A 17,541-nucleotide genomic window follows, 5' to 3' on the forward strand; every position below is an offset into this window, starting at 1 on the left:
ACCATGTGATGAGGTGCCCTATGGAGAGGCCCACATGGCAAGGTATTGCAAAAGACCTCTGACCAGTAGCCATCTAGAAAAGGAGGCCCAGTCCAACACCTCTGAGATGAATCCTGCCAACGTGAGCTTGGAGATGGATTCTCTCCCTATCCTGCCTTGGGATGATCACAGCTGCCACCAACACCTTCACTGCCTGGTGAGGGGCCAAGCCAGTGAATCCAAGGTAAACTGCACAGACTCCTGACCCACAGAAACTGTGAGATAACATTTATTGTTTTAAGCTGCTAAATGTGTTACAGAGCAATAGATAAGTAATTTAAACACCATAAAATTCTAACATTTTATTCTATCACATGAACCAAGTAATACCAATAAATGCCATTACTATACATAATATTTTTGGAATACAATTACATGTGATTTTTTTTTAAAAAGCTAATGAACTAAGCAATATGTGCTTTCACCCACTAACAAACATTCCCTCTGTTACGTTGTACTGTTTTCTATTATAAATTGGGGAAAAGCCAGTATTATTATTTATTAGCTTCAGAATAACTAGGTTCAAGTCATGGAAAACAACTTTGCACAAACAACTTTTAAGAAAAACAAGATGGGCCAGGCGCGGTGGCTCACGCCTGTAATCCCAGCACTTTGGGAGGCTGAGGGGGGCGGATAACGAGGTCAGGAGATCGAGACCATCCTGGCTAACAGGATGAAACCCCGTCTCTACTAAAAAAGAAATACAAAAAAATTCGCTGGGCATGGTGCCGGGCACCTGCAGTCCCAGCTACTAGGGAGGCTGAGGCAGAAGAATGGCATGAAGCCAGGAGGCAGAGCATGCAGTGAGCCGAGGTCACGCCACTGCACTCCAGCCTGGCAACCGAGCAAGACTCCATCTCAAAAAACAAAGAAAGAAAAAGAAAAACCAGATGGCTGGGCATGGTCCCTCATGCCTGCAATCCTGGCACCTTGGGAGCCCAAGGCGGGTGGACCACAAGGTCAGGAGATCGAGACCATCCTGGCCAACATGGTGAAACTCCGTCTCTACTAAAATTTAAAAAAATAATAGCCAGGTGTGCTGGTGCACGCCTGTAGTTTCAGCTACTCAGGAGGCTGAGGCAGGGGAACTGCTTGAACCCGGGAGGCAGAGGTTTCAGTGAGCTGAGATGTGCCACTGTACTCCAGCGTGGCGATAGATAAAGATTCTGTCTCAAAAATAAATAAATAAATAAAATCAAAGAAAAAGAAAAAAAAAGTTGTATTGAAGGAGAACATCATTAACAGTATATCTCTTCAATAATGATTTATTTTACTATTATCATTCTTCTCATTCCTCTCTTACTGTGTTCCAAATCTCTTTACAGGCTAAAAGAAAGTCTTCAGACTTAATCCTATTCTTTTTTTTCTTTGTTTGGTTTTTTTTCAGACCGAGTTTCACTCTTGTTGCCCAGGCTGGAGTGCAGTGGCACGATCTCAGCTAACCACAACCTGCACCTCCCAGGTTCAAGCAATTCTCCTGCTTCAGCCTTCCTGAGTAGCTGGGATTACACACATGTGCCATCACGCCCGGCTAATTTTGTATTTTTAGTAGAGATGGGGTTTCTCCATGTTGGTCAGGCTGGTCTAGAACTCCCAATCTCAGATGATCCGCCCACCTCAGCCTTCCAAAGTGTCGGGATTACAGGCGTGAGCCACCGCGCCCAGCCAATCCTACTCTTAAAGAACACCACTTACTGAGTATTGCATTTTCTTCTATAAATACTTCAGCATACACTGAGAATACACCATATGGACCATTTTTACGCTTTTGATTTTGGGGCTTTTTTATTTTGGCTAACGAAATTGCAGTTAGATTTAGGACCTCATTCTGTTAGGTTAGTATTTGTCTAGTAAACTTCAGCATAAGCAAAATAAAATACGTGTTGTTGCTCTGGACTGAAACCCCTCAAAACCATATTTTAAAAATTACAAAAAAAAAAAATTAACTGAAATCAAGTTTTTAAAACCTTTGAAGATGAAAAGATACGATATATAGTAGGTCTAAGTACCTATTTCAGTGGTTCCCAAAGTGTGGCCCTCAGACCCCCAGGTCCAAACTATTGTGACAGGAATAATAACATGGTGACATTAGCTGTAAGCATGCAAATACAATGGTGGGTAAAAATACTGGTACTTTAGCACAAACAAAAGCAGTAACACCAAACTACTAGTAGTCATGGTATTCTTCACCATGCACAGGAAATGTTTAAAAAGGAAGGGCAGGCGGGGCAGGGTGGCTCACGCCTGTAATCCCAGTGCTTTGGGAGGCTGAGGCAGACGGATTACTTGAGGTCAGGAGTTTGAGACCAGCTTGGCCAACGTGGTGAAACCCCATCTCTACTAAAAATATAAAAATTAGCTCGGTGTGGTGGTGCGTGCCTGTAGTCCCAGCTATTTGGGAGGCTGAGGCAGGAGAATCACTTGAACCTGGGAGGCAGAGGTTGCCTTGAGCTGAAATCGTGCCTATGTAACTCCAGACTGGGCAACAGAGCAAAACTCCATCTCCAAAAAGAAAAAGAAAAAGGAAGAGCAATAAAAGGCCAGTTCCATTTAAGAACGTCTATGATAAGGCTGGGAATTTTGGCTCATGTCTATAATTCCAGCACTTTGGAAGGCCCAGGCAGGGGGATCACTTGAGCCCAGGAGGTCAAGACCTGCCTAGGCAGCCTGGTGAAACCCCATCTCCACAAAAAATACAAAAATTAGCTGAACACAGTGGCTGCAGGCCTGTAGTCCCAGATACTTGGAAGGCTGAGGCAGAAGGATTGACTGAGCCCAGAAAGTTGAGGCTGCAGTGAGCTGTGATCACACTACTGCACTTCAGCCTGGGTGACAGAACAAGGCCCTGTCTCAAAAATAAAAAAAAAAAAAAAAAAAAGTTTATGATGAAGCAGTGAATATTTTACATCTTAATCCTTGAATATATCTTCTTAATATTTCAAATGCTGAAATGGGAAGCATACATGAGCATTCCTACAGGCTGCCTGAGAAAAAAACCCTTGAGTGACTAAGTCATGAAGTGAATTAACCACTTTAATGGAAAACCATTTTGACTTGAAAGGATGACTGGCAAACAATGTTATTTCAACTTGAGTTTCTGGCAGACATTTTCTAAAAAATCAGATTCTGTCATTTCAAGGAAAACAGGCCATAATAAAATTGCTAATAAAATTCAAGCTTTTGAACAAAAAAATAGAATTTTAGAAAACTTATACCCACCATCGCTTTCCAAAAGTATTCTGATGAGATTGATGTTGGTACTGATTAATGTATTTTGATACTGTACAATCAATTGTATCAACATGTAGAAGATCTCAGTGAACCATTTTTTTATAAATGACCAAGGCCTGATGTTATAATATCATGCAAGGGTGAAAGATCCAAAGTTCAAGAAAAACCAAGCTTCGATGGAGTATCAAAAAAGAAGCCTAGGCAACATGGCAAAACCCTGTCTCTATAAAAAAATACAAAAAGTTAGCCAGGTGTGGTGGTACACACCTGTAGTCCCAACTACTCTGGAGGCTGAGGTGGGAGGATCACCCAAGTCCCCGGACACTGAGGCTGCAGTGAGCCATGATCACACACTGCATTCTAGACTGGGTGACAGGGCAAGACTCCATCTCAAAAATATATACATATACATCCACAATGATCTAAAATGGTTATCTGTATGAGACTGGCCTTTGTTCACATTTTTTCAAGCAAATATCACACAATAAATTGAATGCAGACACAAATGGCATATCAAACATCAAAGAAATTTGCAAAAGATGCAAGACTGTACTACTTTGGGTTTAGAAATTTTCTTTTCATAAAAGCATCTATAACAATATGTGGTGAGCTTTTAAAGAATATTTTAAATATTTCTGATTTAATTTCTAGTGATAAATACCAATAGATATGCCCTACATAAACCAAAGCTCCTTGGGCCCTCAATATATTTTTAAGAGTGTAAAGGAATCCTGACCCCAAAACTTTGAGAACTGTTGCCTTCCCTTCCAGTGTCCTTCCTTCCCTAGAATTTCTTTCTTCCTTGGAGGAAGCATCCCTTTGCCATTCTATATTAACTTACATAGTTTCAATGAGGCCAGTTTTGCTACCTCCTTCCCATCCTTCCACCTCTCTCTCAACACAAAACCTGAGCAAAGGACTCTACCAGCCCACCCCATTTCCAGTGATTAGTTGCCAGGTGGGCTAAGCCAAGCAAATCTGGGTTTTCCCTGAGACTAGACCTCTCTTTCTGGGAGATCTGGAATCACAGGGACAAGGCTGGCCACCTTGGGGCAGTCAGAATTCATCCTGCCTAATCAGGGAGAGTTCAGACAAGTTTCTAGAAAGCCAAACTACTTTCTGGAAAGTCAAAGATAATTATATTTTTTGCCATGACTGTAAGAATGCCCATTTCATTGCACACTTTTTAACATTTTTACCAATCTGATAAATAAAAGCTGGTACTGAGAAGAAAAAAAGGCTGGGCACAGAGGCTCATGCCTGTAATCCCAACACTTTGGGAGGCTGAGGTGGGAAAATCACCTGAAGTCAGGAGTTCGAGACCAGCCTGGCCAACATGGTGAAACCCCGTCTCTACTAAAAATACAAAAATTAGCCAGGCATGGTGGCACGCACCTGTAATCCCAGCTACTTGGGAGGCCGAGGCAGGAGAATCACTTGAACTCGGGAGGCGGAGGTTGCAGTGAGCTGTGATCACACCATTGCACTCCAGCCTGGGAGACAAGAACAAGACTTCGTCTCAAAAAAAAGGTGGAGGGGGGGAGTTCACATACAATATAATTTCTTCCATCTCTGGAAACAAATTCAGCAATGAGAATTGAAAGTCACCACGTGGAAGGTTTCAAGGATTTAGGTCTACCTATTGATGTCTAAAGCATTAGTTAAGTTAGAAAAAAATACGCACACACACGCACACGCACACACACACATACCCCTGTGTATTCAGTACCAGGAAACATGACTGACTACATGGTACAGTCATCCAACAGAAAGCACACAATAACTGAAGGCAATGTAGAGAAGTAAGTTATGACATGGATCTACAATATTGTTGAGTGAAAAAGCAGATTACAAACAAAAATCTGATTTTTAAGGGAGAGGAAACATACACAAGCATAGGAGAAAAGAGATGAGCAGATGACTTGGAAAGATACAAATTTCTGATAGTGGCACCTTCTGAGTGGTAGAATTATATAGGTAATATTTTCTAGTTTTGCCTAAAAAATTGCTAAATTTCTTAAGAAGGTTTTGCTTTCCATATTATAAAATAGCCATCACCCCAGGAAATTTAACCTTCAGCACAAATTCTACATAGTGTTCAAAATTTGTTCAGTTTAAGAGTCAATCTATTTTGAAAGACATTTAAAATGATGACCAATATTTAAACCTATGCATTAATATTTTTCAATCACATGCTTTAAATTTTGTAATTTTGATAAGGTTAAGCTTTAGATCCATTTTGAAAAGATAAGTGTTCTATTTGTCTTTAAAGTATGACCTACAATATGCCAGCTTTTAAACAGTGAATGGTGCTCAAAAATCACAATATAAATTCAGGCAGTGTTCCTTACATAGAATGTGTAATTGCTTTTAATACTGCTCTTTTTCACCAGTTATGAAAACACAGAACAATTATCTAAGCATCTAAGTATTCAGGTCCTTTGTTTCTCCTCCATTCTATTAGTTTTATAGTAATTTTAAGGCCTGTGAGGATGAAGTTGTCTGTGACAGCCACCACCAAGGTTACTATAAGCAGACAAATTTCAAACAAGGTTATCACCACTACCATCCCCACCATACAACTGTCTTAATCAAGGGCAACACAATTCAAGGTTAGCCAAGACAACCTCTTTACCTGTCACTGCTTAAGAAAAGAATTTTTTGGTCTTATTTAGAAATAACTTTCTGTATCTATTTTTCTCCACAAAGCCACTGAGACCAAGGTGTGGCTCTATCTCAAGCATCAGCAAGCAAAACTGCTTGCTAGAATGTTCAGTTTTTGTATCTTTCCAAATGTAGGACATAGCTATCTTCAGGGATTTCGTATTATTTGAAAATTGATGCACAAACTTCTTGAAAGTTCAGAGATAAAGCAGTTGTGATTCTTCTGAAGGCTGGTTATGGGACACATTACTTTCAAACTTTGCTCTTCAATAAATGTGGGGTGGAGAATCAAGTAAACTGACAGAATTTCCATATAAAATTCTAAGTGCTCTGACAACAAAATCAACTTAAAATACAGACACAGACACACATTTTTCCCTGCTAATCATTTTACAACTAAACAACCAAGTTGCTAACCCAGAGCCCACAAAAGGAGGGTCAAGTTTTAACACTTGGTAAAATAAAAATGCACACATACCCGTGTGGGCTAAAAAAATGCTTAAGTATTCAAAGACAGACAGCAATTACAGCTACTGAGAACATCATTGTAAGCAAACTGAGGCAGAGAAAACCAACATGCTGAAGAGGATTTGAACCACCTAACCTGCAGAAACCCGCTGGATGGTTTCCTAGGTTCCGAGTTGCATTATCTTTCAGGATGATCTTCTAGAAGAGATCACATAACACTGTTACAAAGGATCTGAAGAGAGGGACCCTGGCTTCATCACTCTGGTTCTCCAGTCATGCTTTACATTTGGCAGTGACTATCTCCAGTCAACTCAATTCCCTACTCCTCAACTAGCTGACAGTATGTATCAAATACTGCCCTTTATAAAGTCTAAGTAAGTTTAACTGTGCCCCCCACACTAAGAAAAAAATCAAGATACTAAGGGATATACTATTCACAAAAGGGAAACCTGTATCTTCTTCATATATATGTTCCTTTCAAGGAAGGGTACAAAAATGGGGATGAGGGAGGATAGACAACCACTATGAATTTGACCCTGTATTATAAATCGGTCAGATAAATGAAACAATGATTCCTCTGGACTGAAAGTGATATGGCTCTGATGACTGGAGAAACATCGGGGTCCTTCAGCTCACACCAGTTAAACAACATGGATGCAGAGGAGTGGTTTTAAGGAGCAGAAAGTTTAATAGGCAAGAAAGAAGAAAGGCTCCCCCCTGTACAGAGAAAGCAGGGCTCCGAACAGAGAAAAAGCCCTGTGTGCAGCAGAAAAGTACTTGGTTATATTGGGAGGCTGAAGGAGGTGGTGTCTGATTTGCACAGGGCCCAGGGAATCGGTTTGACCAGGCATGTCATTCATGTAGCCCAAGAAAAATGTGGCCCTCCCACCCTAGCCTTTTAATTTGCAAATGTAGGTCACTATATTGTCCTGCACACAGGGTCTTCTGGAGGTGTCACCTTGAGGTGGTGACTAGAAGAAGAGGGCGGGAATTTTCATGTTGAATGGACTCAGTTTCCAAGTGCTGCCATTTGCATATTAAAGCTTGGCAGCGTGGAATCCCAGCTACTCAGGAGGCTGAGGCAGGAGATGCAACTGTACCTGGGAGGAAGAGGTTGCAGTGAGCTGAGATCACATCACTGCACTAAAGCCTGGTCGACAGAGTGAGACTCCATCTCCAAAAAAAAGAAAAGAAGAGAAATGTTTCAGGAGTTGTTTCTATTAAAAGGGAAAGCCTTACTGAGGACTCCTTACCCTCTCTATCTGCCTAATATAATTTCTGAATAACTCCTCTATTAAAAGTACCACTTAGGTGCTTAATACGACAGTTCTGATATTTCCCAATGCTCCTCCACAAATTAAATTTGGAAAGGTAATCTGTCCCAGGAGGGTAAACCAAAGAAAAAGTCCTAGGCTCCTGAGTCAAGGTTTATTTCCTTTTTACAAGTTTGAGTGGACTACTTTTTAATCATAGCAAAAATGAGAAAAATGCAAGATGAAGTTAACAGCATAGATTTATTTCCCATGAAAAGCTGTTATAAAGCATTCTCAAAACAAAGTGTTATTGAGCCACAAATGACATCATTACTTTTTTATTCATAGGGCACAGTATCGTTGCCAAAGAGCTTTCCTCTGTATGTTCTCTTGCAGGGCAAAAAATATTATCTATTTTATACAGAAACACAGTAAAAAAAGTGATTTACTTAAGGTCCTAACTACTAAATAAAAGCTAAACTATTCACTTCCTCCTAGATTCAGAGAGAGCTCCAACATTTTCTAAAATTTAGTATCTTGTCATTGGGGTAGGCACTTTTTGGCAAAAATGAATAGACATTTAATTAGTCAACCAAAAAAAAACTTATTAGGTACAGTAAGTTCTTCAAGTTCTTTAACTTGTTCAACTTCCTTGTTCTTTGTTCCTAAGAACAATTTCTCTGTACCTTCTCACGCCTACTTACCTGCTTAGTTATCTGCTCAGTTACCTGCCTTGTAAACAACTCGTCCCGTCAGTCTCAACCTGTAACTCACATTCCCTCTCCCTTCCTTATTAGGGAAAATACTCGTGATAGCAAATCAGGTCCGATTAGATCATGTGGTCCGACCCCAGCCCATGGGGGAATGACACAGAAGTAGGGACTACATTAGGGATAAAAACCCCTGCTCTAGAGAGAACCCACTCGGTGTGCTCTTGCAATTGTGACTAACCCAAGGAGCACTCGTTTGCAGAAGTTGTCTTGCTGAGAAAATCATTTTTGCCTGAGTGCTGGTTCTTCCTTGCGGCACTGATCATTTGTTTCTAACAATCTGGGGGCTTGTCCGGGATTCCCGTTCTCCTCTAGGGAAAGGGTCTCTGGTCACCTCTAGTGAGGACAGGTGCCCCACTGCCTCATTGAGGTGGCCTCATGGTGAGAGATCAGGACTCACCCAGTGTGATGAATAAACCCGGACTCTCAGCAATGTGGAAATGAACAGACCAACAACTTAGAGAAAAGGATCCTCACATACCGCAGAGACCAGGTAACCATGTGCACAGACCAAAGAAACGTCACAAGAGCAACAAAATAGTTCCTTGGTGGTTGGGATATCTTGGAGATTGAAAGTGTGTGTTGAAATTCAGAACTGAGTGAGAAGCAAGTGTTCAGTCCAGATCTGCGGTTCTGTGGTCACCTTCTACTGCTTAAGGTGGCCCTTCTGTAAAGCAGCCCGGGTCAGGGGTTTCTACTGAACCCGCCATTGCTAAGAGGAACCCAACGTTCCCACAAGGGAAGCAGCCAGGGAAGGACAAAGTGAAAGGAGAAAAGTGCAAGAAACCTCCAGCAGGGGGGTTGAGCCTCTAGGAAAGGAAAGGAAAGGTTAGAAATCTCCAGTAGGGGAGGTTGAGCCACACACAAACCTCTGGTAACTGGGAAGGCAAGAAATTTCTAATAGGAGAAATGAAGCCTCACCCCAAACCCTTTTTAAGATGGGAAATACCCCAAGTAAGGTAGGGGATAAAAAGAATAAAGCTAGCAATACTAACATTCCTCCTGATAGTCCCCTAGGGCTTATGCTAAAATACTGGAAAGAGAATGAAAGGACTAAATACAACAAAAAGCAGCCAATGATAAAATATTGTTGTTTCATTTGGACTCAGGAACCAATCCTCAAGCCCTCAGTCTTGTGGCCAAAGTTTGGGTCAGATGAGGATTGGATTTGTCAGCTTTTAATAGGACATGTAAATGACAAGAGCGCATAGTCTATTTCTAGGAGGAAACAGACTATTCTCTATGTTGGTGACAAGGACCTGTCCTTCTTTATCCTCTAAAGATTGGAGGGAGCAAGTCACTAACTCCTCTGAGAAAGATAAGGTCCCTATTCCTAGACAGCTCACCAACACATGGAACCTCCTCTACCACCTTCCCCCATCCAATACCCCTAACCCTAACCTCCCTCCCCCTCAAGCAGAGGCAGTTGTCATAGACCCTTCTCCTACCCACATCATTCCCCCTACTTATAACCCTGCCTCTTGGGAATCGTCCCAAGAGCCTGCTCACTGCCAGCCTAAGTACCCTTCCCTGAAAGGACTTCAACATGAGATAGAGCAATGTAAAAAGGCTATTCAGGACTTTCCCTTCCCCTCTAACTTGGAAGAATCAGCTCCATCTCTCTTCCCCTTAAGAGAGGTATCCCTAGGAGGAGGAGCCAGCATTGGCTTTGTAAATGCTCCTTTAACCAGCTCAGAGGTCCGAAACCTAAAAACAGAGCTCAAGCCACACTATTAGATGACTCATATGGAGTAACAGATCAAATTAACCAATTTCTAGGACCATAGTTATATACTTGTGCTGAGTTAATGTCCATCCTAGGCATCTTCCTCTCAGGGAAAGAAAGCAGCATGATCCGTAGGGTTGCTATGGTAGCCTGGGAACATGAACACCCTTCTGGCAAAAAAGTTCATGCAGCAGATCAAAAATTCCCCAACCAAGACCCCGGTGGGACAATAGTAACGCAGCCCACCGAGAGGATATGCAAGACCTTAGGGAAATGGTAACAAAAAGGGATTCGGGAGTCAGTACTCCAAACCCAAAATCTTACTCGAGCATTCGACATACAACAAAGGAAAGATGAAGGGCCTATGGAATTTTTAGACAGATTGAAAGAACAAATGAGAAAATACACTGACCAAGATTTAGAAGATCCTCTAGGGCAGGGAATGTTAAAGCTTCATTTCGTTACTAACAGCCAGAAAACACAAGGAAATTACAAAAATAGAAAACTGGAAGGACCGTCCCATGAACGAACTTTCTTAGAGAAGCTCAGAAAGTGTATGTAAGGAGGAACAAGGAGAAGCAAAGACAAAAAATGAAAATTATGTTATCCACCTTCCAACAGGGGGCCCCAAAGGATAAAACACACCAGTATTACTCTCCATTGCCAGGAGACCCATACACTCCCAAACAAAGCCTCCCGAGAGCCAAAACCTATAAAGATCCTAGGCCCCCACTTCCTAAGCCATATGAAGAACATAAGGAGGCAAAGCCAAGAAACACAAAACTAGAGAGAGGAGACAGAATGAATGCTTCAATTGTGAGAAAGTAGGCCACTTCAAGAGGTACTGTCATGAATTAAAACCAGAAAGAGAAGTTGTCCCACTTATGACCTTTGAGGAGGAATGGGGGGTTAGGGGCTCTGTCTCTTTTACCTTGAATCCCACCAAGAGCCCTTAATAAATTTAGAGGTGGGACCCAAATCTGAACTTATGACCTTTTTAGTAGACTCAGGAGCAACTGCTCCTCTGTCTGTTACCTTCCCCTACAATATAGCCTGATTCTCAAAGGAACCTGTAGTCTCAGGGGTAAACGGAGAGGGAATCAAAGTAAAAAGTTTAGAAGAAACAGAAATTAGATGTAAAAACTGCTCAGCTAATGTTGAATTTTTGTTAATTCCAGAGGCAGGAACTAATCTATTCAGAAGAGACTTAATGTTAAAATTAGGTATAGGTTTACCTGTTGTCTCAGAAGGATTCTACACTTCACTAAACCTGCTCACCACTGCAGACGAAACATACATTCATCCTGATGTTTGGGCAAGGGAAGGAAACTGGGGAAAACTCCGAATTCCCCCTATACATATAAAGTTTAAAAATCCTGGAGAAATAGTAAGAAGAAAGCAATATCCTATTCCTTTAGAAGGCAGAATAGGCCTAAAACCTGTCATTGAAAGCCTCATCAAGAGTGGGCTCCTTGAACCCTGTATGTCCCCTTATAACACCCCAATACTGCCTGTGAAGAAACCAGATAGGTCATATCAAGTAGCGTTAAGACCTCTGGGCCATGACCCAGACAGTCCAAACTACCCACCCTCTTGTCCCTAATCCTTAAACCATTCTCAGTAAAATTCCATATGCATATGAACATCAATGGTTTACAGTAATAGATTTAAAAGATGCCTTTTGAGCATGCTCCTTGCCTGAGGACAGCTGAGACATTTCTGCTTTTGAATGGGAAGATCCCCATTCTGGATGAAAGCAACAGTATTGATAGACAGTTCTACCTCAAGGCTTCACAGATTCCCCTAATCTTTTTGGTCAAATTCTAGATCAAGTGTTAGAACAAGTTTATATCAAAATGTATATGTCTGTTCCAGTACATAGATGACCTATTAATATCTCATTAGGCTATAGAAAAGGTATCTGCTTTCTCCATCCATATCCTTAACCATTTGCAAGGAGAAGGGCTATGGGTTTCAAAGGGAAAGCTTCAGTTTGTAGAGCCTGAAGTTAAATACCTAGGACACTCAATAAGTAAGGGCAAACGAAAGATAGGCCCCAAGAGAGTAGAAGGGATTGTATCCATACCTTTGCCTAAGACTAAACAAGAACTCAGAAAATTCCTAGGGATAGCTGGACATTGCCGTTTATGGATTGACTCATATGCACTACTCACAAAGCCTCTCTACCTAAAACCTACCCAAGAAAAGCCTGACCCTCGCCTGTGGACTTCTGAAGTCCACCAGGTTGAGGAGCTAAAACAGCTGCTTATAACTGCCCCTGTTTTAGCTTTGCCTTCCCTAGAGAAGCCATTTCACCTTTCTGTTAACATAAACAAGGGGGTAGCTTTAGGGGTCCTTACCCAAGAACATGGAGGTCACCAGCAACCCATGGCTTTCCTATCAAAAGTTTTAGATCCTATAACCTGTGGATGGCCTGAATGTTTCAATCCATTGCAACTACCACCTTGTGAACTGAAGAAAGCAGAAAACTAACCTTTGGGGGGAAAGTTAGTTGTAAGCATGCCCCATCAGGTTAGAACGATCTTAAATCAAAAGGCAAGAAGGTGGCTTACTGACTTGAGAATTTTAAAGTGTGAAGCTATCCTGTTAGAAAGAGATGATTTAACACTAACCACTGATAATTCACTTAACCCAGCAGGTTTCCTGACTGGAGATCCTAATCTAAAGAGACCTGAGCACGAGTGCTAGGATTTAATTGATTATCATACAAAAGTTAGGCCTGATTTAAGAGAGACCCCTTACAAAACAGGGCAGCACTTATTTATAGATGGCTCTTCCCAAGTAATTGAAGGAAAAAGGCATAATAGTGTATGTACTCAGTAGTCGATAGGTACTCAGTAGTCGATGGTGAGGCACTTGAAGAAGTCAAGTCAGGAAGACTGCCCAATAATTGGTCTGCCCAAACATGTGACCTGTTTGCATTAAATCAAGCCTTAAAGCACTTGCAAAACCAAAAAGGGACTATTTATACTGATTCCAAGTACACCTTTGGGGTAGCTCACAGCTTTGGAAAAATTTGGACTGAACGAGGTCTTATTAATAGCAAAGGCCAAGACCTGGTCCACAAAGAATTAATCACCCAAGTATTAGATAACCTCCAGCTGCCAAAAGAAATAGCTATTAAGGCAGGGTGCAGTGGCTCAAGCCTGTAATCCCAGCACTTTGGGAGGCTGAGATGGGTGGATCACAAGGTCAGGAGATCGAGACCATCCTGGCTAACATGGTGAAACCCCGTCTCTACTAAAAAATACAAAAAACTAGCCGGGCGAGGTGGCAGGCCCCTGTAGTCCCAGCTACTTGGGAGGCTGAGGCAGGAGAATGGTGTAAACCCGGGAGGCGGAGCTTGCAGTGAGCTGAGATCCGGCCACTGCACTCCAGCCTGGGTGACAGAGCGAGATTCCATCTCCAAAAAAAAAAAAAAAAGAAATAGCTATTGTCCATGCTCCAGGACATCAGAAATGTGTTTCTTTTCAAAGCGGAAGGAATAACCTAGCAGATTAAATAGGCAAACAAGCTGGCATTTCCTCTGAAAACACCTGTTTTTCACTTAGGCCCTTGCCTTCCTCCCCTGACTGCAGTCCCCATCTTTTCTCCCGCTGAAAAGGAAAAATTAATAAAAAGAGGAGGCAAAGAAAATTCAGAAGGGAAATGGGTGTCACCAGACCAAAAAGAAATGTTATCCAAACCCCGCGTGAGGGAAATTCTCTCTCATCTGCATCAAGGGACTCCTTAGGGACTTCAAGCTATGTGTGATGCAGTCCTCGGGGTCTACAGATGTATAGGAATTTATACTCTGGAAAGACAAGTTACAGATAGTCGCCTAGAATGTAAGAAGACTAATAAGCAGACCCTCAGAAAGCCATCTGTTGGAGGGAGAAATCCAGGATTAAGGCTGTTCCAAAGTGTCCAAATTGATTACACAAAAATGCCCCCAATCGGTCACTTAAAATATTTACTAGTGATAGATCACCTTACTCATTGGGTAGAAGCTACTACCTTTTCAAGTGCAACTGCTAGTAATGTAGTCAAGCCATTAACTGAAAATATTATACCCAGGTTTGGATTAATAGAAGACGTTGATTCAGACATGGGACTCATTTCACTGCACATGTTGTTAAAAAACTAGCCCAAGTTCTAGATATAACATGGGACTACCATAACCCCTGGCACCCACCTTCATCAGCAAGCGGAGAAAGAATGAATCAGACTCGAAAACCCACCTAAGCAAATTAGTCCTAGAGACTCAGTTGTCATGGACTAAATGCCTCCCCATGGCCTTGTAAAGATTCCAAACTGCCCCTCAGAAAGATGTCGGCTTATCTCCTTACCAAATGCTGTATGGGTTGCCCTATCCACCCTCCACTGCTGACATTCCTCATTCAAAACAAAAGATCTGTTTCTCAAGAACTATATATATATATACACATATACATATACTTGGTCTATCCTCCACTTTCTGTTTCCTTTGGACTAAAGGCCTCTTGGCACAGATACCACCCCTTGAATTTCAGTTCACCACCACCAGCCCAGAGAGAGACCACACTTTCATCAAAGGTTAGAAGAAGGGAAGCTCAAGCTTCCCGGAGGCTGAAGTAGAAGGATCACTTGAGCCTGGGAGGTCAAGCCTACACTAAGCTGTGATTGTGCCACTGCACTTCAGTCTGGACAAAAGAGTGAGACTCTGTCTCAAAACAAAAACAAACAAACAAACAAACAAACAAGACGGAACACATTATAACTATCAGACCATCTGTTGTAACCTGGGCTACAATTTTTTTCTTTAAACCTAAAACAACTTCTGACCAGGTAAATATAGTCTTTTTTTCTTTTTTAATGAAGAATCTACTTTATAAAGTACCTTCCCTTATCAGTGAGAAAGAAAAGGAAAATATAAAAGAGCTGAGTCAAATTTGGAGTCAATACAGGTTTGTAGTTCTTCAGACAAGAACCCTTTCCATGAATTCTAAAAGTAAATAACAGGCATGTTGAAAAAAGATTTCATTTTATGAAAGATTCTGCATCAAAACCTTTTACAAAAATAGTATACAAAACCCACTAAACATCCTGTTCCATCTTCCACTCTGAAATCACTACTTGGTCTAAATTCACAGTTTCATTAATAAAAATGAACATAGTAAAACAGTACTCTATGCCTCTATCCCACCCAAACAATTATCTTCAAATGATGTCCAGATTTCTGTACACTATTTGCCAATCCTACCTAGGTCTTAAAAAAACATCTCAGCTTTAGAGGAAAATCACTGGTTAATTAAAATGTCATTTAGGGTTGTATTTGTTTTCTATGAAGGGATAATAATGGGATATTTTATTTTCATTTATTACTAAAACCACACCTTTCATTATTAGAAATGTAATTGCATTTCAAGATATGTTTCAAAGCAAATTATATTCTTCAACTAGCCACTTTCATAAGTGTTTGGAATCCAATATTTTATTATAAAGCCTCGGCTGACCTCCAGTGTTAATTAGCACAAAGATAGGTTTATTCTCAAAAGACATGACATTCTTTTCAGCCTTCAAAATGTTTTCATCAAAAATTACTATGTATCATACAAATAATATGCTCACTGTAAACATTTAAACGATTCAAAGATAAAGTAGAAAGTCAAAGTCTCCACCTATCTGCCCTCTAAGATGTTACTACTTATGCTTAACATATTTTATTTTTTAAAAGGAAGGGAAATCACATCATAACTACTTTAAAAGGCCTTTACAACTTCTTTGTAATTACACACACAGAGAGAGACACACACACACACACAGTGGGGAAGGAGAGGGAGGGGTTGGGGGAAAGAGGGAAGGACAGACAGACACATACAATAACCACTGATAATTTACTTATTATAATAAGTCAATGTAAGACTTATTATAAAACATACAAAAAAGGTGAGAAAACAGAGATGGGTGGGAGATGGGCCTGCAATTTCAACATCCGAAGTCAAAACAACTTATTAGGAGATAATTTAGAATGTCTTGTCAACCCTATTTGGGGAAAATATTGCTTTGATAAAAGGTTACAGACTGACATCAAAAAGGAGCTGCCTTTTGAAGGTCAATCAATCCTTTGGTTTTAGGAAAAACTAAAATGTTACAAAACACTGACAGTAAAACATACAGAGAACTCAAACTGATCCAACTGCACTTATCCTCTCCTTGCCGATTATCCTTTATCACTAATTTTCCCAAACTACTATTCTATGAGTTTCCCATTGCTGTTACAACAGATTATCACAAACTCAGTGGCTTAAGACAACACAAATTTATTATCATATTATCATTTCTGGAAGTCAGAAGTCCGAAATGACTTTCATTTGTTTAAAATTCAAGGCGCTGACAGGGCTGTGTTCCTTCTAGAGTCTCTGTGTGGAGAAAGTGTTCTTTTGCCATTTCCAGCTTCCAGAGCTGCATTCCGTGGCTCATGGTCTCCTTCTTCCATGTTCTAAGCCAGCAGTGTAGCATCCTCAAATCTCTGACTCTGACCACTGCCTCTCCTGATACTCCCTCTCTCTCTCATGAGAACCCCTGTAATTACATTGGGACACTCAGATATTTCAGAATAACCTCCCATCTTAAGATCCTTAACTTAATGAAGTATGAAGAGTTCCTTTTGCCATGTAAGGTAAATAGTCACAGGTTCTAGGGATTAAGAAGTGAATAAATTTGGGGGAGCCATCCTTCTGCATAACACAACTACTTGTTTACAACAGTTCCCTAATCAAAAACCTTTAATAACCAAAACCAAAGGCATCACAAGAAAACTACAGAATATATCTCTATGTATAGACACAAAAGTCCTCAAAATACTATTAAAATGAATCCAGCAACATATAAAAAAGATTGTGCAGCACGATCAAATGATACTTACCTCAGGAATGCCAGGTGGGCTTAACATTCAACCAAGGTAGCCTGGCAACAGAGCAAGACCTTATCTCTAAAAATAAAGATAGGCCGGGCGTGAAGGCTCATACGGTAATCCTGGCACTTTGGGAGGCCGAGGTGGAAGGATAACTTGAGCCCAGCCTGGGCAGCATAGTCAGATCTCGTCTCTACAAAAAATAAATAAAATATAGCTGGGCATGGTTGCACATGCCTGTGGTTCCAGCTACTCAGAAGACTGAGGTGGGAAGATCACTTGGGCCTAGGAGATCGCAGCTACAGGGAGTCATGGAATACTCTGCCTCAATAAACACAAAATAAATAGCCAGGCATGGTGGCGCACACCTGTAGTCCTGGCTGCTCAGGAGGCTGAGGTGGGATGATCCCTTAAGCCCAGGAGTTCCACGATGCTGTGACCTATGATCATGTCACTGCACTCCAGCCTGGGTGACAGAGCAAGGCCCCATCTCTT

The sequence above is a fragment of the Piliocolobus tephrosceles genome, chromosome 6 (genome assembly GCF_002776525.5).
Source record: "Piliocolobus tephrosceles isolate RC106 chromosome 6, ASM277652v3, whole genome shotgun sequence".
In the NCBI taxonomy this organism is placed as follows: domain Eukaryota; kingdom Metazoa; phylum Chordata; class Mammalia; order Primates; family Cercopithecidae; genus Piliocolobus; species Piliocolobus tephrosceles.